The following is a 24,255-nucleotide window of genomic DNA, read 5'->3' on the forward strand; positions in this document are numbered from 1 at the left end:
ATTGGGGCAACATAATCAAGACAGGACCACTGGACTCAGGTTCTATAGAAGTCAAGATCTGGGTCACCCCATCAGTAAAAAAAAAATCCCACCAGCTGACACTGGCAAATAATAAAAAGGAACATGAGACTGATGATCAAATAATGAAGTTATAATTTTCAACAAGCCTTGAAATGTAGGCCTTGGCTATAGAAGTGAGCACTATGATCAGGTATGTTTTATATCAATCATTGTTTTTCTCCTTTCTATTCACCCTTGGTACTTGATATTTTATGTGAAGGACACTGATTTTCAATAATATTACATTTAAAGTTCCTGGTGAGATTCTAGCTGCGCTGACATCTCCTCAAGATGATGTGTAATTAATAAGATTTTGTGTTTCCTCTGTGTTTGAGGATTTTCCCTGTGTTTCAGATTTGTCTTCCTCAACAAAGAACAGGGGATATACACAACATGGGAAAAAGGAATAGCACATGACAGTGATTCTGCACTTACTTTGACCCTTCTGGATCCATTCTTTGCCCTGAACTATGTATATAGATCTTTTCCCCAGAACTATATTACTTGGTATCTCTTGCCCTCTCGCATCTCATTGGTTTCAACCAGTAAGAGAAAAAGAGAAAGAGGATAAAGGTATCAAGTCTGATTTCTGGCTCAGCTTCCTCCATGGCAATGCATGATTTTGACAGCTGTGTCTCTCTGTGTGTGTCCACTACATTCAAGTAGCCCGTCTCCCACAGCTACAACCATCACTGGGTTCTGATTCTATTACTTTCTACCCTTATCCCAACAAGTGCGGGAGTAATCGTGGCTATCCATCATTTTGGCTCCTTGAATGTTTCAACATCCCTTTGTTGGTGTCTCTCAATTCTGCCTATATCTCTGTAATTAGTCCCTTCTTTTAGCTCATATAAGTTAACTCTGAGTATGTCTTCTGTTTTCTGCTAGCATCCTAATGGACTAAATTTATGGCTGATGAATGTCTTCCGTGATTCCCTAGTTCAGATTAAATCTTACTTGTCTAGAAATAAAAGTTACCTTTTTTTAAATCAATATTCTACAAGACACTACTGTTAAATATGTTTTTTTGACCAGCAGTGTTGATTAGAGAGTAAAGGGTTCTGAATGAAAAGATATCTTCCCTGAGAAGAGATACTTTGAAGATAATGATAGTTTCAGTATAATGTTCTATAACCAAGATACTAAATATTTGGAAAGGAGCTATATTCATCACAGCTAATTACATCAACAATCTATCTACAATATGCTAAAGTAGGATGAATTGGTGAAAATGTCATAGTTACAAAGGTGACAAGACTCAGCATATTGAAATAAATAATGGGGAAACTTCTCATGGATGTTTTTATAAATCTATTATACTTTTTAAGCCAGGATAACACTATTAGTTATGAGTCATATATATGTATGACTCATAACTATAGTAACGAGTTACTATAATTACTCATAATACTCACTCACTAGTACTATAGTAATAGTTACTATAATTATATATAGTAATCATATATATAATTACTATGTTGTTTTAGAACAATGATAATGATCTATTTTATTAAGACTGCAGTATTCTATTGAGTGTTGTTCTTTAAGAATATAAATAACTTATTGAAAATACTAAGTGAAAATCCTGTCTATTTTTTTATGTTTTGGAGAAGAAAATATGAAAAAAGAAACCTTCAGAATATTATATAGGATAAATGACCACCACATATCAACTCTTATTAGCCATTGCTTTGCGACCTGCCCAATTCTTTTATTGAAAAATAGAGTTTTATGATTCACATTTAACCTCCCAGTTTTGCTCTTTGGGGGCTAAATGCAATACTGTTGAAACATACTCTGTGAATTCAATAAGAAAATGATCGATTTTAATGCTACCTCAGGAGAAAAGCAGGAGTAATACAACTGAAAAAGCCTACTATTTCTTCCAATATTCCAAAGTCACTGTACCAAACTTGTCAGTTTTAGCCAACTTCTGTTTTTATGTCTGAGCAAAGATGTGCTTCAAAGAAAACTCCCTTGGAAACCTGTGATAAAAGATTACTCAAAGCAAACTGAATCCATCCTCAAATAACTTGTATTTTCTTTTTTAAAAAATAGAAAAAGAAAATAGAGCTCTTACTTGAAATATATTTTAAAAGTATTTTGAGTAGGTTTACTACATTTTTCCTGTGGGAATATATCAGACTTAGACTTGTACTAAGGCTTTTTCTGTAAATAATAAGTATATATTCACATAATAATTAAATTAAAATGAAATAACATGAGCATTAAAATCAGTTTCTATCAAAGGGGTTTTTGTTTGGACAAGAATTTTCCAGGAATCCTAAACTCACAGCTATTACATTTCAGCATTTTGACGTCCAGGAATGACTTGTAATGCAAATTTTAGTTTTTGTTGTGGGCCATAGAATTTATCCCTAAATCCATCCCACACTTCTCAATATCACCCATTCCTACCTCTAGCTGGTTCAAATTATCCAAATGAACAGCACATGCAGATACATGTCAAGTGCCAGTATCTGAACTGACATGTGAGAGATACTATAGAATGTAGAAATAGACTCAAACGTATATCGTCATCTAATTTGAACAGAGCACCACTACAATTCAGACTGAGAGAAATAAATTTCAATAAATTTTGCTGGTCCTTTAGATACCTATAAAGGAAAAAATAAAAATGACCCTTACTAATACCAAAGTAGTTTGAGATATATCATAGTTCTAAATGTGAAAAATAAAACCAAAAGCTTGTAGAAGAAAATATAACACAATATCATTTTTTCTTGGCAAAATTTCTTAAATAGAACACCAACTATAAAAAATATATATTGAATTAAAAAGTTCTATCATCAAAAATACAACAAAAGAATGAAAAGCTACAGACTGTGGGAAGAGATTCCCAATATTCAGCAAAGGACTTGAACTCAAAATCCTACAAGTCCATAAAAGGCTAGCAATATCATTTTTAGATGAGCAAAACTTGAAAAATAACATCACCCAAAATAATATGCACATGGGTAATAAGCATATGAAAAAATATTTAGTATCATTAGTCATCAGAGACTTACAAATGGAAATCACAATGAAACATTACAACCCCCACAGGAATGGCTAAAATTATGCACAGATATATAGAGATAGATATAGATGTAGATGCATATTTCATAATACCAATGCTGAATGATATCAAAAAAGGGTGAGAATATGGAGCAATTAAAACTATCATATACTTTGATGGGATTTTGAACTGGTACATACATTTTGAAAAAGGGTTTGACAGTATCTATCATAAACACACGTGCACACACATGTACAATAACTGCAAATTTACATATATCTCGAAAAGAAATAAATGCTTTTGACTATGAAAAAACATATACAAAATGATTATGAACATTTGTGTCGGTGTTATTTATAAAAATCAAAAGCTGGAAATAATCCAAATGCCCAACAAACATGGAATGAACAAATAAAACTGTCAACAGCAACAGGGAAAAAATTATCTATTGCCACAGACAAAGACATACATATATCTCACACATGCGAAGACTGAACTAAAGAAACTAGAAACAAACATATGTACTATATTTAATAAACATGAAGTTCAAAGTAGGCAAACTAATGTATAATAGTAGAGATTAAAATAGTAGTTATCCTTGAGTAGTTACTAAAACGAAACATAGGGGAGCATACTAGGTGTTGGAAATACCTAATTTGATATGAGTGGTGATACACCTGGGTGCATACATGTATGGAAACACAAATACTTACAGCTTCATGATATCGGAAATTTGATCAGCAGGTGATAGATAGAGCAGGATCGACATTTATTGAGTTCTGACTATGCATGTATGTATGTTATTTCATTTAATTCTTACAACCATTTTTGAGAGGTATATTATTTTTCTATTACAGATGATAAATTGGATGTTTAAAAAGGTTAAATAATATAGCTAAGGCACATGACAAGAAAGTAGTAGAGCTTGCATTCACATCCAGAATTCTCAGATTCCAAGATTCACAGTCCTTAAAACAAAATAAAACATCCCTGGCTGGTGTGGATCAGTGGATTGAGTTCTGGCCTGCAAATCGAAAGGTTGCAGGTTTGATTCCCAGTCTGCACCTGCCTGGGTTGCAGGCCAGGTCCCCAGCTGGGGGCCTGTGAAAGGCAACCATCAATGGATGCATCTTTCACACGGTGATATTTCTCTCCCTCTCTTTCTCCCCTAATTTCCCTCTTTCTAAAAATAAATGAACAAAAATCTTAAAAAACAAAATCAGAAAACTATTTTACCTTCTCTATACATCTTCTTAAAATCTATTATAATGACTGCTTATGAATAACCTAATCTTCATAGTTCCAAGTATATTTGAGAGGCTATTAGGGACTGTGATGTGGTAATTTATAAACTCACTGACACATGATTTGAATTTCCAGTCACTTAATTAGAGATGGAGTATGATTCAACATATGATTCTTAATGCTATGAAGCCAATCTCCACTTATCATTTCAAATGTAATAGCTTTTATGAAATAGTCAGTAATTAAATAAATATTTATTATAAGTCTTCTTTTTTCCAGGCACTGTTCTAGTCCCAAATAATTTAAGCTACATGTATAACAGGCTCACAATAATAGTAATTAAGAATTTGTTAAAGTAGTCCTAGTAAATATCAAATACTCAGTATGCATATTTTTCTGTCCTTGTCTTCTACTATAAAATTACAGATATGGTCAGAAAGAAAAAATAAAGGCCCAACAATAGTTTTTAGAGAGACATTAAAATGTAAGCCATCACCAACGGCATGCACGCTGGGTCCAATAAGACCCACATCTTCAGGGATGTTCTACTTTCCTTTTCCTCACCTTTCTAGCTATAGGGACTTCTCTTTACTATGCTTTTTTTCAAATCAAAACTTCCGTCCTTATGCTAATAACTCAAAACTCATTTTGAAGACCTTGTAACTTTCTATTTTTATATGAAATGGCTATTAAAATTATCACAGCTTATCCATTAGTGCCTTCATTTAACTTGAAAAGTTATATTGAAAGTAAATTTCTCAGCACTGCAATTCAAAATTTCACATGAGTAAACTGAAGGTGAACTAAGGGTAAAGTTGGAGAAGCTATAACGAAAATTTAAGACTGAGCTCTTTTTATAAAAAAATAGTGTTATTTTAGAATGTGTTCAATTCATTCCCCCATTTTTCTATGTCTAAATTAATACTCCATTTATGAAAATTCATCCAAAGTTTTCAGATATAAATTTGAAATACAAGGAGTCACACAGTTTTAAGTTTTTATGTTATAAATAATAAGTTTTCATTTCTTTATGTCATAAAGGTGTGAAATATTTAGACCTTATCTACAGAAATACATAAGAAAATGTTTTTTAACAATGACCAGAAAGAAAAAAAGAAACAATCTCATCACACAGATAATAGCATGGTGATGACTAGAGAGGAAAGGGGTGGGGAGGTAGAAGAGGGTACGGGGTGGGGATGGTGACAGAGGCGACTTAACTTTGAGTGGTGAACACACAATCCAATGTACAAGTGATGTATTATAGAACTGTACACCTGAACACTATACAATGTTATTAACCAAAGTCACCTCAATAAATTCAATAAAAATATTAAGAATAGAATATTAAGAATACGTATAGGTGACTTTTTCTGATCTCATAGCCCAGCTGCATCTGGACTCCATTCCTACCACAGGAACTGACATGCTCTTAACGGTTTTGAAATATGGAATTGTATGACAAACACTTGCAACACCAATAATGGACATCAGAACAAACGTTTGCAAAGGTCTGATGATTCAAGCCGTCAAAGGTTTGATGACTCAAATAGTCATCATAGGAAATACTAGTAATAAATGAAAATTTACTATACTTTTTGACAGTTTAATATTATTTTCATTATGTGTTACCTATGGACTGTATACCATGATATAATAGGTGCCTACTAGTGTATAAGAAGTGGACAAACCCTGTGTTCTTTTCCTGTACTTTTTTACCCAAACCAGAATTAGGTTTAGGCTTAAAACTTCCTTCTTGGTTCTCACAGTTTCTAACAAAGCCACCTCATGGTTTAGCTGAGACAGGACATCACACATTTAAATCCTGACCATGCCTCGTGTAATCCATCTAAATAAGGATATTTCCCAGTCTCTGTTATTGCATGGCATTATAGTAAAAGCATGATTTATAGAGTCAGAATACCCAGTTCAAGTCTTGCATCATCCTGCTTCTGTTCTATTACCATGGTCAATTTATTGAACTACTCCAAAGATTTTTCCATCATTCAAAAATGAGAATGATATTTCCTTCACATATAAGTGAAGCGGGATTACAAATTGAACTCATACAACTCATATTCACAGAGAAATGCAACTTATTTTTGCCTACCAATAAACTAGAGTTCTCATAAACTTGTACAGATTATAATATGGAAAAGAGATACTTGTTTAAAGTTTTTTGGGGATTAAACTCAGACTCTTAGGAAAAAGAGCTTGATCTTTCAGAGGCTTCATTCTTCCCTATGCCTTCTCAGATCCTTCTCGTGGTATCTTCTGGGTATATGGAGATAGAGATCTGGTGTGAGTAACCTCATGTTTGGGGATTAATTCAGGATCACTAGGCTTCCCTGGTCTCTAGGATCATGGTTGTCCACCTGGAGGCATCCAGTACTGCTAATGTTCACAGTCTGACTTTAAGCTGGCAAAAAGTTTGCTGGTGTGCTCTAGTTAACTAAGCCTCATCGTAGACCCTTCCAGTATTTTCAACCCCTCTGAGATCTCACTATGGCTCATACAGTTATGGCTCCCTCACGAGCAGAAATTACAACAGTGCTGATTTGTGCTGTTATGATACTCTCTCTAGAAACTTACCTATAAGCACTCTGGCCACATATTGTTTCGTGCAAATTAGAGAACCCAGGGCGGCACAGCTGGCTGTGCAGCAAGGTAGTAGAGTCTGGTCTGTGAGGAGTGCTCTTTCCAGAGATCCCAGTGAGGACCATTGGCAAAAAAAGCCCCATCCCGACCTTATTTGGTGCCATTTTACTTACTCAAACACCTCTGCCTTCCCCTTTCTCTCTCTTCTTCCCAACACCCACAGAAGCAGCATGCAAAGTTTTCTTTTCCTTTCTCCTTATCAAATCTTCCTTACTCTAGAAAAGCAAGTCTTATAGTTTGACTACTTTAGAAGAAAGAGTATCTCTTTAAAAAGAGATACTATGTATTATGAAAGAAAGTCAGTGATTTAAGTCCTTATTTATTGAGATGCTCACTGGCTAATAAATGATTTTGGATTTATTTTTGTTTTCAAAACACACTAACTTTGATGCACAAGTCTTTTTGTTTTACATGTGTTTAGAAGTTAAAACTTGCCTCAGTTCTCCACTTTTCATTCTGTGACAAGTCTCACTCTCAGTCACTCCAGGCATCTGAAACCCAGGGACAACCAGAGCTAAGGTCGCGTGCTCAAAAACACAAAAGAGAGTGAACACTCAAAGTTTCCCAGATACCACCTTGTTTGCATATTCTATAGGTTTATCACTAAATTTTTGCTGGTTAAAATGGATTTCCACATTTTTATGTTCCAAACACTCTTCAGGATCTTTCTCAAACATTAGACCTTTCATGATCCCTTTAAGCAGAAGTAGTCTATTACTGTCAGTATTTCTTCACATTTTTCTCTGTTTTGCTTTTATGGTGTTTTTCACTGTCTCCCTTAAATTACTGTTATAGTTACATTTGCATTCTTTTTCTTTGCTATATCCTAAGCTCCTTGGAGAGGTGGGCTATAAATTGAATGGAGTCTGATATAATAGGAAGATATCAGACAAGTTACTTAAATTCTCCATACTCAAGGTTATTATATCTGTAAAATCATCATCATCATGATATGTATATCTACTTTGCAGCCTTGTGTATTTATTGTAAAAAATACCCATGGTATATGGGAAAAGGTCTCTGCATAGTATCAATTAGCACTTTGTGCTCAAGATGCCATAATAAAATTAATAATTAGAATGCGGTATACTTTTTAGAATAGTCCAGTCCACAGAGGAAATACTTATTTCTGTTTTACTAATATCCAGGAATGATTCTAAATTTTAAAACAAAATTCTAGTATTAAGAACACAACATAAGGAACTATGATGAGTGATGAAATACTATTATTTATATTAAAAACAATTTAATATATCCGAAAGATAGCATTAAAAATATTATACACATTTACATAAGACTTCATAAGGTATGCACAAATGAAGGTAAACACATTTACTCCTTGTTTCCAAAGTCCAAATTATTATTGCAAGAGTAGTGACAAAAATAAAACTTTATGCTTTATACTGCTTTCCAAAGAGCTTTTCTGTACAAATATCTTGCTTTTTTTGTAATATTGTTAATACACATAGGTTAGATTGGAGAATCTAAAATTCAGAGATTGGGCACTTGCCTGGTCAATTACTTTCTAATCAATAATTGACTTTGGGTTAAGAATAAACTCCTCCCAATTTCTTGCTTCAAATCTTCCTCCATCAATAAGGAACAACAAACTAGCAAAGCTAATACTTTGCTATCTAGAGTTCCATTCTGTTTTAGTTAAACTATATGAAAGCATGGTTTTCTATTTATGTCACTTATTAGTAATAATGATAACAGCAACACTATTTATAATGCTGAACTTGCCATAAATAAAGTTCCTGCTGTTCTGGGAATCTGGACATATGTCTGCACCATCAATAACTGCTGATCCACCATTCCATTTGTTACTCTCACAAAAGAGATTAAATTCCTGTCATGTGAGAACAGATTTTGGCATGAGGAATGCCTAGATTTTAGTCAATAAGACCCATTCACTCTTTACTGACTCAGGCAAGCAGTCTGCTCCTCTTTCCTGACTAAAGATGAACCTCTGCAATTTACACACAAGGCTAATAGTTGTATCCTACTCCAAAAAGAATCATCAAAGTTCCATTCAGAGGTGATTAAATGCCATACTAGAACAGGAAGAGGGCATTTTCTCTTTTTCTTTCTTCCCTCTTGTTCTTATCCTTTTTCTTCCCTTTTTTTCCTCCCTCCCTCCCTTCCTTCCTTCCTTCCTTCCTTTCTTCTGTCTTTTCACAAAAATTGCATCATTGTGAGCAAACACTAGCCACTATACCAGGATCAGAACAACCACAAGGCTTCAAAATGATATTTTCCAATTATTTTGCATGCATATTATTTATCTACAAAAAATTTCTTTTCCTTTCTTTCCCTTCCTCCCTCCCTCCCTTCCTCTCTTTCTTTTTTCCTTCCTTCTTGTCTGCCTACCTGACTGCAGACTGTGTGGAAAACATAAAGATTTGAAAAATGATACCCTAAATCTATAATGCAACAAAACTTGGTGTAATTGTGCCTTAGATTTAAAGACTGCCTTCAAGACCAATTTTTGCATGCAAATACACCAGCTTTTTTCTACCCATCAAAAGCAAATTCTTTCCTTTTACGTATCTATCATTTGGGAGCAATCTCTCACAAAAAAAGAAAAAAGGTGTTTGATATATTCTACTCATACTGCAAAATCCTAGCTGCTGTGAAGATTGACATAAGTGAAGCCATTTTAAAATGAAGCCAAACCAACATTATCTTACAAACAATTGTTTGTAAAGCCAGCAGGAACAGACACGCTGACCCCAAGACTCTCTGAAGACAGAATCGATAACCAATCATATACTGCTAGAGTAATTCATCTTGTTAGCACCAGTAAAAATTTCTTCTCTTTATGTATTTATTTCTTTCCTTTTCTCATTAAACCCCTTGCCCTTACTCTGTAATAGGGACACTATTTGGCTTTCTGCCTCAATCTATGCTTCCCAAATTGCAATTCTTCAATCTCAAATAAACTCTTAGTGCCTCTCATTTCAGCTACTTAATTTTAGCTTAACACTCCTTAACATAAAGTTTCAAGAAGAAAACTATCTCACTCTAAAATGCAATAGTAACCCCTGAAACTCAACTAAACAGAGGTCTATACATAAGTTAGAAAAGTGATCAAAATAAGCTTACTTTGATCACTTACTTTGATTACTTTTTGATCCTCTTTTCCCTGATTATTTAAAATAGATATTGAGTAGATTTGCTCTAGGTCAGAGCAGCTTCATAAAGGGCACTGCTTGTCTGGCTTCCCCAGAAAAAAATAACTGACTTATGCTGTAAAATAAGAGTTATTGGTTATAGCTCAAATACATAGTTAATTCACTAAAGGAAACTCACTTTTGAGAAAAAGTAACCTATAATTATCCAGAATTGATTAACATGACATTCTACTGCCACAGATTCTTCAATAAAATTTTGAGATCTCTGCTAATATTAGCATCAGAATCTGTACATTCAATAAATATTTATTCACCATTATATGTGCCAGGCACTACACCGATCCCTTATTACACCTGTTACATACATACACATGCATGAATATGTACACATGCATGAATACACACACACCAATACATAAACAAAAACTCTTCTGAGAATGTAGCTTTAGAATACTCTGTATAAGTTCTCTATGTGCATTGTGATGCTATATAACAAAATAACAGAAAACTCAGTGTCTTAAAAGAGTAACTACTTACTATTTAGCTCATGAGTCTTTGGGTCAATTGGGTGATTTTTGAGATCTTGACTATACTCACTCATGCATCCACAGTTAATTGTGGGTCATCTTGTTGGTCCTCAGTTCACTCATGTCTAGGGTCAGCTGTTTGAACACTAGTCTGGCATAGGAGAAATGATGAGTGGTATGACTCCATTCTATATACCTCATCCTCAGAAAGACAGCTGGCAGATTTGACATCAGGTAAGCAAGCCTCAATATTCAAGTGCTCTATCCACCTTTGTAAGTCTAATTGTTTACTAAGAAGACCACAATGATTGCCCCATTCTCGTTATATGTGTCTTTTTTGCAATGTGTTCATTTACTACTTCTTGAATCTAGGATAGCCTAACTTGCTTTGGAAGATAAAATGTGTCAAAATGACATTGTACAACTTCTGAGTCCAAACTGCAAGAGGTCTTGCAGTTTCTATTTTCATCCTCTTAGAAAGTCATGTTACCATGTAAGGAAATTCTCTGTACAGCCTGCTGGAGAATGATAAGGCCATGTGGAGCTGAGACCCATCACACAAGCTAAAACTCATAGGCAAAACAGCCCCTAAATCAAGTTACCAGGTGAATGCATTTGCACAACCCATCCAAGAAGACCAGCAGAAAATTACACAGCTGAGCCAGGCCAAAATTGCTGACCCACAGAATTAAAATAAAATGATTTTTTAAGACACTGTGTTCTGGGGTAGTTTCTTATATACAAATATTTGCCAATGATACCTCAGACAAGGGTTTCACCTCCAAACAACAAACAACTCAATTAAAAATGGGCTAAGGACCTGAACAGACACTTCTCCAAGGAGGACACATTGATAGCCCAGAGACATATGAAAGGATGCTCAGTATCACTAGCCATCAGAGAGAGGCAAATTAAAACCACAATGAGATACCACCTCATGGCACAAACAAATCAACAAACAACAAGTACTGGTGAGGATGTGGAGAAAAGGGAACCCTAGTGCACTGTTGGTGAGAATGCAGACTGATGCAGCCACTGTGGAAAACAGTATGAAATTTCCTCAGAAAACTGAAAATGGATCTGCCTTTTGACCCAGCAATTCCACTGCTGGGATTATACTCTAAGAACCCTGAAACACCAATCCAAAAGAACCTGTGCATCCCCTATGTTCATAGCAGCACAATTTATAATAGCCAAGTGCAGGAAGCAACCTAAGTGCCCATCAGTAAATGAACAGATCAAAAAACTATGGTTCATTTACATGATGAAATTCTATGCAGCAGAAAGAAAAAAGGAGCTCCTACCCTTTGGGACAGCATGGATGGAACTGGAAAGCATTATGCTAAGCGAAATAAGCGAGGGAGTGAAAGATAAATATTGTATGATCTCACCTATAAGTAGAATCTAGTCAACAAAACAAACAAGTGAGCAAAATATAACCAGAGACACTGAAATTGACAACAAACTGACAGTAATGAGAGGGCAGGTGGGAAGGGATAATGAGGGGGAAAGGGGGAAGGGTTTTCAGGAACATCTCTAAAGAACACATAGACAGAACCAAAGCAGGGTAGGGATCAAGGGTGAGAGGTGGGGATGGCTGGGGTGGGGGAGTTAGTGGTGGGGAGAAATGGAGACAATTGTACTTGAACAACAATAAAAAAATAAAGAAAAGAAAAGTAGGTACTCTAAGTATCAGCATAAATAATCTGCCCTGGCTGATGTAGTTCAGTGGATTGAGTGCAGGCCTGCAAACCAAAAGATCACAGTTCAATTCCCAGTCAGAGCACATGCCTGGGTTGCAGGCCAGTTCCCAGTGGGGGACGCATGAAAGGCAACCACACATTGATATTTCTCTCCCTGTCTCCTTCCCTTCCCCTCTAAAGACAAATGAATAAAATCTTTTAAAAAATAATCCATATCACCCAGCAACCTATGCAGTTAATTTATATTATTTCTTTATTATAAGCACAACTAAACTTGACATATAATCTGAATCAGAAGTTATCAATTTTTGTCTTATTTTACCTTGCAGATTTGTAATAAGTTATTAGCTCACAAATTCAGAATGCTTTGAAAGTGCCATGATAAAGAGATATCAACTACTAACAAAAATTAGAATATTTTATTACTGTACCAGTTTATTAAATTTTGATTTAGTTAACTCTGATGCAAAAAAAAAGAAAAGAAATTTATAACTGAGACACGTGTCATTCTATTTGCATTGTGTTTGGAAATAATAGTCTATTGGTCAAATCCAATCACATGTGTTTCCAGAGCCAGGAAGTGAAGAAGAATGTTCTATCTACCCTGGAAAGAGTAAAAATTAAGACCAACAGTGTGATAGGTCTACCCTGTACACATTTAGATATAAGGAAACTAATGATGAAGGCTTAAGTGATTCATACATTTTTACCCATTTAGTAACAAAAGTGCTAATCCTAGCTCATTTGACCATAAAGCTTGTGTTCTTTCTCCTCTACCCCTGGAGCAGTTATGTAATAGAAGGATATACAAGTACAGCTTTTTGAGGCCAAGGACCTGACTTCTTTAAGACCTTTGCTTTAACTTGATTTTACATTTTCTTCTTTTTCATAGCTGAGACTAAATATTCACCTGAAGGCTTAAATCACAAGACTAAATACGAACCAAAACAGGTAATCTCTAAGGACCTTCACACCAACAGCATTTTTGACTAAGCATCAGGTTGCCTGTCATTAATGGGAAAAGTGTTGTGTTTCTATTGAATGGGCTCTGACCTTATTCCAAACGTCTGATTTCTCACATCATGTGCTTCAATTCATCTAAATTGAGTCCTGTTCTGAAATTCCACTTCTGGTAATTGGCCTATTTCTTCATTTTTCTCTTTGCTTTCTTCAGTCCCAGTGAGAGACTAGTCATATTTTCCTGGTTCAAATAACTATAGCCAAAGCTTTATGCCATTTTCAAATGTTTTTAGAGTTCCCTGCCTAGACTTCTAAGAATTACTCAAACCTGCTATCCATCATCCCAGTATTCACACTGGATATGATGCCCTGATATTTAAGTTTTAAACTCCATTGCTATTTCTTTGCATTTATTGGGGGGTTTTTTTGAAGTCATACAGGGTTTATTGGGGGGAGCAGCCAGGGTATCACTGTTCTTAAGAGGTTCTCAAATTAGGGACACAGGGAATTTGAGTGAAGTGTCAGCAGGCTGGCCCTGGGCAAAAACTGGGTTTGCAGGCAGCCTTAGGAGAGTTCTTGCACTCAACCCTAGCACCAGAAACCTGAGGTACAACTCTGAAAATGCCAACTTTGGGACAGAAAAAAAAAGACCTAAAATGGCCAAAAGAGGAGGGTCCAGCACAGTGGTTTTCAACAGGGAAGCAGTGTGACCCCTACAGGCAGGTTAGAAAATGGGAGAGGGAGGTCTGGGTTCTGGGGAGACAACTGGCAATTAGCAGGCAGTACCAGGGATGCTGAGTGTCCAATAAAAGACTGTTCTGCCTCAAATACCACCACAACTCCTGGTAATCTATCTGCAACCAAACAAGGCTGGGATGGGGCTACACTTCCCCACTGCTACCTCCTTACCTGGTACTGATGATTTGCCAAGAAGTGTAAGTAACAGCTGTCCAGACCCCCGAAACTAGATGACTCAGGACAGACCTGAAACATAGCTCAAATCTCTTCTTTCCAAAGGAAGCGAGCTACAGCTTGTTTATGGTTAGGACATCACTCTGGATCTCATGGCTTCATTGGGTCTGTAAATCACTCAGCTCCTTCTTCAACTCAGAGAGGGCTGAAAGGACGATGGTTTCAGGGTACTGAGAGCCACAAGACTCCAGGTTGTAGTAAAACCTCTCCAGCTTGCTGTTGGGGTTGTAGGGGCCTGTGACTCATCCTCATTCAGCTCTAAGTATTCACTCTTTGGCCATTCCTCTGGCTTGGGGTATACTGTGTGTGTGCCTCAGGACATTGCTGGGATCATATTCAAAAGCCACCCCTGCAGTCGGGTTCCACTTTGTATGTTCCTTGACGAGGCACTTTTTGGCATAGGTGTGAAGTCTCAGCTCCTGGCCCTTTCACAGCTTGACAATGATGATGTGATCCTGCTCCATGTAGTCATTGGGGTCATTACCTCAGTTCAGGGATGTCACTGGAATGACCTGGGGGCTGTTGGAGATGAGGTCTTGAGCTGTGACATGATGAGTCTTGTCTTCGTTGCACCACACATCGAGAGTGAATTCCACGGAGCACTCAGGGCAGAAGTCTTCAGGCACGCGGTCCCAGGAGTACAGCAGCTTGTCCACAATGCCATTGCTAGTGAGGGAGATGGAGCCAAGCCTGTGAGTAATGAATTTGTCATGAAGCACTGAGAAACTGGCATCGATTTGAACCCAGTTTAGGGCTATTATGGGCACCTCATGGATGAAGATCCTCTGAATAGAATTGGCCAGCACTAGGTCAATATTGCCAAAGATAAACTTGACCTTCTCATCCCTAAGCTCTTTGATCTGGACAGTAGGCTGGTTGGTGAAGGGCATGGTGCTCCACCCCCTCACCAGTGTCCTTGCATTTCTATCCCACTAAATCCTAACACAAACTATTTTACTCATCTTTTTGTTTCCCTGCAGGACTTTATTTAGCCATTGGTTCATTAATGTGTTTTGAATAAATGACATAAGTAAATACTTAAGTAAATACAAGTTATTATTTGAAGAAACAGCTTCATATAGTTGTATATTATGACTCCTGCCATTATCTCTTCTCTGACACTATTTTTACACTGATAGGTCAGCAAGGAAAGTAACCAGTGGTGACTTCAATGATACAGAAATGGCTTCCATTACCTCCGGATGTGTCAATAGCTATCTATGGACTGTCTGAAGGTACTGGGTACCATGGTGATCTGTATTTCTATGAAGAATAAGTGGAGAAATGGATATCTGGTTCAGTAGTGTCAGGAAAATGAAATTGGGTAAAAAGCAGTAAATACTACATTGTAGATAGCCCACTGATTTCTCTCTGAGTTACTTTCATAAGAAAGTACAACTTTTTCTTTTTTTTTGGCCTTTGCTGCACATAAAACCGCTAAGAAAATAACAGAAAGACAGCTGTCTGGTGCCCTTACTAAAATGAAATTGGTATAGTTTTTGCTTCTGTCTTGTCCTTTCTAGTGCTCTTTATATTCTGTCTGTAGCAAAATTATATATATACACACACACATATACATACACATGCATGCATATATACACAGTGACCATTGCAGAATAATTCTATAATGGTTAATTTTATGTACCAACTTAACTGAACCAAGAGCTGCCCAGGTAGTTGATTAAATGTTATTTCTGGGTGTGCATGGGAGGAAGAATGACATTAACATTTGAATTTGTAGAATGAGTATAGCATATTACCCTCATCAATGCAGATGAGCCTCGTTCAATCCAATGAAGGCCTGAATACAAAAAAAACCTGATTTTAAATTTTTTTCTCTGTGTTTGTCACTATGCCAGAACATTTGCCTTCTGCCTCCACACCTGGACTCAGACTAGAATTTATGCTATAATTCTGGATCTCAGGCCTTCGGCCCTGCACTGAACTGTATCATCAGCTCTCTTGTGTCTAGACTTCTTGGCCTCCATAATCATGTGAGCCAATTCCATATGATAATATTGTTTTGTCCTGACCAGTTTTCTCAGTTGGTTAGAGCATCATCCTGGTATGCCAAGGCTCTGGGTTCAATTTCAATGCCTTGCCAGAGAAATCAACCAATGAATGTATAAATAAGTGGAATAAGTTGTTTCTCTCTCTCTCTCTCTCTCTCTCATACACCCCCACACACACCTTTCTTCTAATATCAATAAATAAAAATTTTAAAGTAAATAAATAAATACTGGATCAATTTCTCTAGAACACATACCAATACAAAGTCCTTCCTTCCAGGAATATAAACAAAACTACTGAACAAGCCAAGAATTCAGTGAGATCTCAGATCCCAGCCAGATTAAAAGTAATGGACATTTATTATCATCATTTAACCTTCACACATTTGAAGCATCTACCTTCTTAAATCACACAAATGAGCTATTTAGCAAATAACAAGGTGATAGTACAAAGACCAAAGACAGATGTGCGCCATATTTGCCATGTACATTAGCAAGGCTTGAACAAATAACTAAAATAAATAATGTTCACCCTTAAATATCTGGTGGTTGTCACAGTATGAAGCAAAAACATATTTACCATCTTCCAGTGCTCATGCAGCATTTATTTTTAAGAAAAAGGAGATGCCACAACTCCACACTATGCCAGACCAAGCTTTTTCATTTATTTGGGTGACATTGGTTAATAAGATTGTATAGATGTTAAGTGTACACTTCTGCAGTACATGATCTGTACATTGCATTGTGGGCCCACCACCCCAAGTCAAATCACCTTCCATCACCAGATATTTGGCCCTCTTTGCCTTTTACAGTCACCCAACCCTCTTCCTTTGGTAACCACCATACTGTTGTCTGCGTCCATGAGTTTTAGTTTTACAATATGTCACACGTTTCAGTGAAATCATATGGTTCTTAGCTTTTTCTGGCTGATTTATTTAACTAGCATATTTTCAAGGTCCATCCGTGTCACCAATGGAAATATTTCATTTTTTCTTATGGCTGAATATTATTTCATTTATGTATATCCATATATATATACTCATATTCTTTACTCAATCACCTATTGATGGACACTTTGGTTGTTTCCATGTCTTGACCATAGTGAATAATGCTGCAATGAATGCAGTTATGCATATATTTTTGCAAATAAATGTTTTCAATTTTGTTGTGTAGATACCCAGAAGAGGAATTGCTGGGTCACATGGTACCTCTATTCTTCATTTTTTGAGTAACCTCCATACAATTTTCCATAGAGGCTGTACTGGTTTACACTCCCACCAGTAGGGCATGCGAGTTCCTTTTTCTTCACAACCTCTCCAATACTTGGTATTACTTTTCTTGTGATGACAGCCATTCTAATCAGTGCTATCTTATTGTAGTTTTACTTGCTTTTCCCTAATAGCTAGTAAAGTCAAGCATCTTTTCATATGTCTTCCGGACATTTATATGTCTTCAAGTGTCTTCAAGTGAAGACATTTATATGTCTTCAAGTGTTTGTTCATGTCATCTGTCCCTTTTTACATGGATTGTTTGTTTGGTATTGAGTTATATGAGTTCTTTATATATTTTGGATGTCAACTTCTTGTTGGAGACGCTGTTTGCAAATAGCATCTCCCATTTTTGTGGTTGCCTTTTTGTTTTCTTACCAGTTTCTTTTGCTGTGCAGAAGCTTTTTAGTTTGATACTATCCCATTCATTTATTTTTACCTTTGCTTCCCTTGCCTTTGGGGTCAAATTCATACAATCTTCCCTAAGAGCAAGAAGGTCCATAAGTTCAGTACCTAGGTTTTCTTCTATGTAATGTATTGTATCAGATCTTCATTTCGGTCTTTGATCCATTTTGAATTAGTTTTTGTATGTGGGGAAGAACTGTTGTATAGTTTCGTTCTCTTGCTTGTGGCTTTTTCACAAGCTTTTGCTTTTACACCTACTACCAGCAGACGGGGTGGGGACTAGAAACGATGGAGAACTGACACCCTTTTTCTTCTATTATTCTATTTTTCCACACAAGAGACACTTAACAGTATTTCATGTCATTGTGTGTGTACTTTTAGTTTAAAAACTCCATTAAAGTAATATATTGACAGGGAAAGCTAGGTCAAAGCAATATAATAATACAAAAGAATGCTCCAAAGCCACACACTGGGAAGATGGAAAGAATAAAAAAATTCAGTGACAGGAAATCTTATGGGAACAAAACCTTTCTTGGAGAAATTTGGGTTTTTTTACTGCTGTAAGGACAAAAAAGTGGATCGTGCAAGTGACTGTCATAACGATGATCACAGATCTAATATGTAAATGTCATAGAACTGAAAACATCAGAGTTGTTGAAAATTTAAAATAAAAACTCCAACATGGAAATATACTGTGAAGCAAGATATTTTTCTATTTATCTCCACTGGTATAACATGATTATTTTATGAACAAAAAATAGGCAAGGAAAAAAATTATGTGTGTTCTCTTTAATCTTGGTAGGGAACAATCAGATTAATTTCAGTAAGTAATCAAACTTTACACACATAAATTTCCTTCTGTGGTTTTATTATATTTTAACATTTTGTTTAGCACTAATTATCATTTCAGCAATGATTTTTTATTATTCTATCTACTCAGGATAGATCCTAAAAAATAAAAATCACTTTATGTAAACAAATCAATAATGATTGGTTTCCCTACATGGAATATCTTAAAATATTGTCTTTATTACTTCCTAATGATTTTTTATTCTCATTATTATAAGTATTTTAGAAAGTCTCAGTTGAATGTTAATATGTCTGTAATAGTACATAATTTTAATCATTTTGGAGTAATTATAGATTCACAAACAGTTGGTACAAAAAGTTCCCATATACCCTTCACCCAGTTTCCCCTCAAGAGTTGCATTTTGCATAACTTTGGAGCAACATAAAACCCAGCATATCCGCATATATTAATAAATTGACTGACTGGACTACATCTTATGTACTCCATTAGATCTGCTGCTAAAAAAAAAGGGAAGGATTTTGTGGTTGTGTATTCACAAATTTTAGTGAAAATATTGCAACCTCTTGACTATGCCTTTGTATATGCAGAGAGAAAATGAATCATTTCTGGAAATTCTTATTATTGTATTACTAAATAAAAATAATATGTTTAGAGCGTAGGGCAAAAGATTTATTTAGTTTTTCCCTCCCAAGATAAATCAGTTCATACGGAGTCACTCTGTGTAAGTTATATGGACGTCGTTTTCCCTTTTCTTTTCCTCTCATATTGGTGTTTTCAGTCTTTTCCTGTTGGAGTCCCACTTAATCTCCTCTAGGTCCCAGACCCAGATAAAAATCATTTTAGGACATTGAGTTTTTCAGTCCACCAGGAGAGTTGGAGAAAAGATGAGAACTGGGTGGATTGGAGGCTTGCCTCAGGCTATGCTTGGGTGACTCAATGTATTAATCAGACAGACAAATATTTTTTTCCTAGTATTTTCTCATCTTTTTAGTAAAATTCTGGGACCCACTATTTCTAAAAGAGTTTCTGTCACTTTACTATGAGTGAACAAATATTGTTTCTATTGTTTCTTAATCCTAGCTTAGTCTGACCCATGACCTCTGAAAGGAATGTAGTGTCAGTAGCACACCCCACCCTAACAAAGAGCTGAAGGGCAGTGTTTGAAACCCTCCTATAGGAATTTCCTGTGATATTATAAGAACAAAATTTCTTTTTTCCAAATCTCGAGTGTTTGCATTTGTGGAAAGACTGATAGTACGCAGAAGACATTCACACATTAGTGATTCATTTTATCCTCATGAACCATTGTTAGGGTAGAAAAAGAAAAATTATTCTTGTTATTGAAATTTGGAAAAAAACCCTAAGGCTTAAATGATTGTGTGAAGTTAGAGAACCAGAACTTCTGGCTCCAAGATAAACAGAAACTTTTCTAACATACCACATTATCATCTTGCTTAATACCAAAAAACTCATAAATTAGTAACCATAAAAAAATAAAACTACACAATACAAAAATATTTGAAGGAAACGGAAAAACATTCTTATCACTGAACATAGTAGAAAATTCAGTCTTGAAATTAGGATTTGTGCATTATATTTTCAGATTAGTTAAATACTATGGGAGCCTCATTTCTTTGGATTAAGAATACATAAAACATTTTCAAATCTCAATGTCCCTATACTCCAAAGAAAACTAGTTTTTGACAATTCAGCAAAGAGAAAAATAGAGAGCAACACAGAGAGAGACAGACAGATAGACATACAGATAGAAAAAGAGAGAGAACTGAAAATATTAGGCAAATAGATTGTCTATTATTAATATTCATTTGTTTAAAGTCTCAGATGTTTTCATGATTAAGTTGTCTCAACCACAAGGAAGCTATTGATTAAAATGTTTATTGCTTGGGTATTGTTAAGTGTCTGAGGTCAGACACAAAGGATTGTTTTATAATCATTGAGGCTTCAGTTTGTGTCTAATCTCTTAGACTTAATGTATAGCCTCGTACAAGCTCGAATAGGAAACAGAAGTACAGACCCAGCGAGACTTAACATCTTGATATACAGTGTGAAGCTAACATGAATCGATTATACACTAGCTCATTGCTTCAGAGAGAAATCTATAACTGCTAATAGGTTTTACTCCTGAGGTTGAAAGTCACAAAAATATTATATTCCTCTCCTTAAATATTAGTTAATTTTCCTTTAGTGACCACTTAGGAAAGTAAAGGACCACAGAAGGCTAAAAGGTTTCCATAAAATTCAACGACTATAGGTTTGAAGAAAATAAAGTGGGCTTTTGTGTCACGGATGTGGTTTCTTATAAGACAGCTTTGGTAACAATAAGTGATTATCATTCTGTTCACCTATACTTCCCCTAATGGTTACCCATTACAATTCAGTCTATTCTGCAGGAATATTCTGACCAATCAAAGCATATACAATCATGCGTATGTCTGTACAAATATATGTAATACTGTGTATAGTGCTTGAAAAATACAGTCTGACTTGGTCCTCATGAAGAAATTTCCTTTAAATACTTAATAGATGAGAAAATAAGATTTATCTACAGAAGACAGAGAAAGGTCTGCTTAACTGAAGCGAACTTTGCTGCTATTTAATATGGTTTAACTGCAGAAACAAATGTTGTAATTGACAAATGGAAGCAATCTGAACACTATTTGTCTCTGAAGAAAAAGAAATTTACCAAGTGCCTTAAACCCTCCACTGAGGTTTCCCAACTATAAATTAAGACAATAAAAGGTTAAGACAATAAAAGTCACTTTCCTCAAAAGGAATTATTTGCTTTAATTGATATTTTAAGTGTAAAAAGTCAGTTATAACCACCATAAAATCTAAAGCAAAATACTTATATAATTCCAATAAAATATAAACTAAAGTACCTGACGATGTATTTATTCTTACACATAAGATCGGAAGTTTGGCCGGAGTCAGAAGGCCTAGAATTGGTAGACTGCAGAGATGGATGGCCCTGACCCTCTGCCCCTCCACGCAGTGAGCCAGGTAACTTCACAATTCTCTTTCTTGGGCATGGGAGCAGACACAGTTACCACCCCTCTGTGCAGCCATGCACTGTTTTAGCTGATGATATGTTTACAGACATGATGCAAAGAAAAGATTAAAGTGGGCTTGTACAATTGGGTTCATTCTCACAGTTGCCTTCTAATGATACCACTATAAATGGACATACCCGGGCTAGCCTGATAAAGGATGGGAGCCATACGGAGCAGAGCTCAGTTTGCCCAGTTTGCCCAGTTCAGGCCACGCTAAATCATCAGATAATCAGGTAAACCCCAAGTGTGATCAGCAGAGTTACTGCTAGGATTATTTTATTTATATAAGGGATAAATTCCTACCATGGTTTGTCACAGAAGTTCTGTGGCCATTAGTTCCATGTTACTATTAAGGCGATGGGTCACTAACAAAAAATTGTACTGAAAATGGAGTGCTGCCGTAACAAATACATGATCCTTCGATTCGGGGACCAGGAGACAGGGAGTAAGGATAGCATGAAAGGAGGCCGGAAACACCGAGAAAGAATGTTGCAACAGGAAAAACAAAGTGAAATGTCCTGTGTTACGAAGTTGTCACATTTAGCAAAACCATAACGTGCTACCTGAAAGTCAGGTAATATACCTAAACAACTTTGGGTCATGATACTGAAAACATCTACTGGGTTTTTTAGCATATGGTAAGATCCACAAGACAAATATAAACCGAATAACTGGCCAGTTTCCAAGAAATATTTAGGGGGAATGCAAAGAGCTCAGGAATTTTAGAAATTGTTTTCAGAAAATAAAACTATTCACATCCCCAGCCTATCAAACAAGTAAAAGATTCTCATTAATACATTGCTTCAAGACCAAAGATCTTTGAGACCTTTTGTTAAAACCTCTGAAATAATTAAATTGGTTCCTAGTAGACTTTCTTAGCTGGACCAATGGACTTCTAAGGAATATGAATGGTGTTATTTCATAGTAGTTAGACATACAAAAATATCAGTAATTGAGAGAGATAGGCATGTCTCAGAAACAACTGGGATGCAGTTTGTGCTACAAGTATGTGCTCAAATCTGATACAGAGAAACCTCACAGAGAATTTAAGGTACTTGCAAAAGCATCATCACTTTGTTCCTAAGAAGAGTAGTCATTCACAGATAACAGATCAAACTTCAATCAAGGATTATACTCCACTTCAGGGACAGGAAGAACCTGCCAACATTTTGCCTGCAATGCTTTCAGATTACAGCCAACTGACTACTACAGAGCCTCTTAGTTTTCTTCATTCAAATGATCATGTTTATTGAAATTATCCTATCCTTAACCAAGTGGTATGAAACAAATTTTTATGTTCACTGGTTTTGTAGTGCAGGATTTTGTACTAGAAATAGTAATGGTAACTTCTCACTACACAACAGTCCCGGGCCTCTCAGGTAAAAAACTTGAAGGCCAAAGACTATAAGTCTCTGAAGATTTGTTTACCAAAATGTCTGGTGAGAGATGCTGGTGGCAACCTTAGCTGGAGATTGACAGGTATAATATCTTCACACAGTCTCCCCTTGTGGATCTGACTTATCCACAACATAATAAGTGGGTTCTGCCAGGAGTATTAATGAGACTATTCTTAAATATATAATACACCGCATAGTCTATGTGTTTGGGGGCAGATAATGTGCCTTTTATTTTATAGTTCTCTAGATCAAAAGGCCCCACATTCAAACCCACTGACAATTATAAAATTTTGGACAATGTGGTACTGATCCTGCAACTGGGTGATATTTGGGGGACAGGGAAAGTTTAGTAAAACAGAGATGAGAAAACTTTATATATTATAAATTATTAAATAATTCTATTAGTGAAGATGGTATTAACTTATACTAATAGACCCAATTGTTTATCTTTCCCTGTATCCACGACACTCTACCTTACAACTTTTCAAAGCTTTCCTAGGGCAGGTGTAGGAAAGATTGATAAAATTCTTCTTCCTTCGGTGTGGCCATGTCTCATCCTCCACCAAAGAGTTGCTAGCAAACAGGATGCAAACAGAAGTCTGGGATGGGCTAGTACAACCATACTCCCCCTTGCTATCTCCCTCTGCCACCAGCATTAGAAGAACATGACCAGGCCCACCTGCAAAAAGAAGCATGTTGCAGAACCAAGCCAAGCTGACCCAGTCATTCCAACTTCGGACTTCCAGATCATTTAACAGCCTGTGATCCATCCCCTCAAAATGGAAGTAGTTTCCTCCAAAATTAGCAGAGCCACCTGCCGACCAACTTAGAGTGTGAATTTAATAAAGGCTTATTGTTATGGGGCAATGATGCTCTGTGCTTTTTGTTATGAAACTTCTGTGCCAAGGAAATAAACTGATATCCACATATCAGATACCAAGTAGCATCTGTTAAAAATCAAAATGAACATTACTCTCAAATTGTACTGTACTGCACTGTTATAGGAAATACAGGAA

At 36.0% G+C, this 24,255-nt stretch overlaps 1 pseudogene; it reads right to left on the minus strand.

Moving 5' to 3' along the window:
* Positions 1-14,331: 14,331 nt before the first annotated feature.
* On the minus strand, positions 14,332-15,168 carry LOC118978596 (DNA-directed RNA polymerase II subunit RPB3-like; annotated as a pseudogene).
* Positions 15,169-24,255: the final 9,087 nt, after the last annotated feature.

The sequence above is a fragment of the Sturnira hondurensis genome, unplaced genomic scaffold, assembly GCF_014824575.4.
Source record: "Sturnira hondurensis isolate 20B ecotype Veracruz unplaced genomic scaffold, ASM1482457v3 Scaffold0022017, whole genome shotgun sequence".
Taxonomy (NCBI): Eukaryota; Metazoa; Chordata; class Mammalia; order Chiroptera; family Phyllostomidae; genus Sturnira; species Sturnira hondurensis.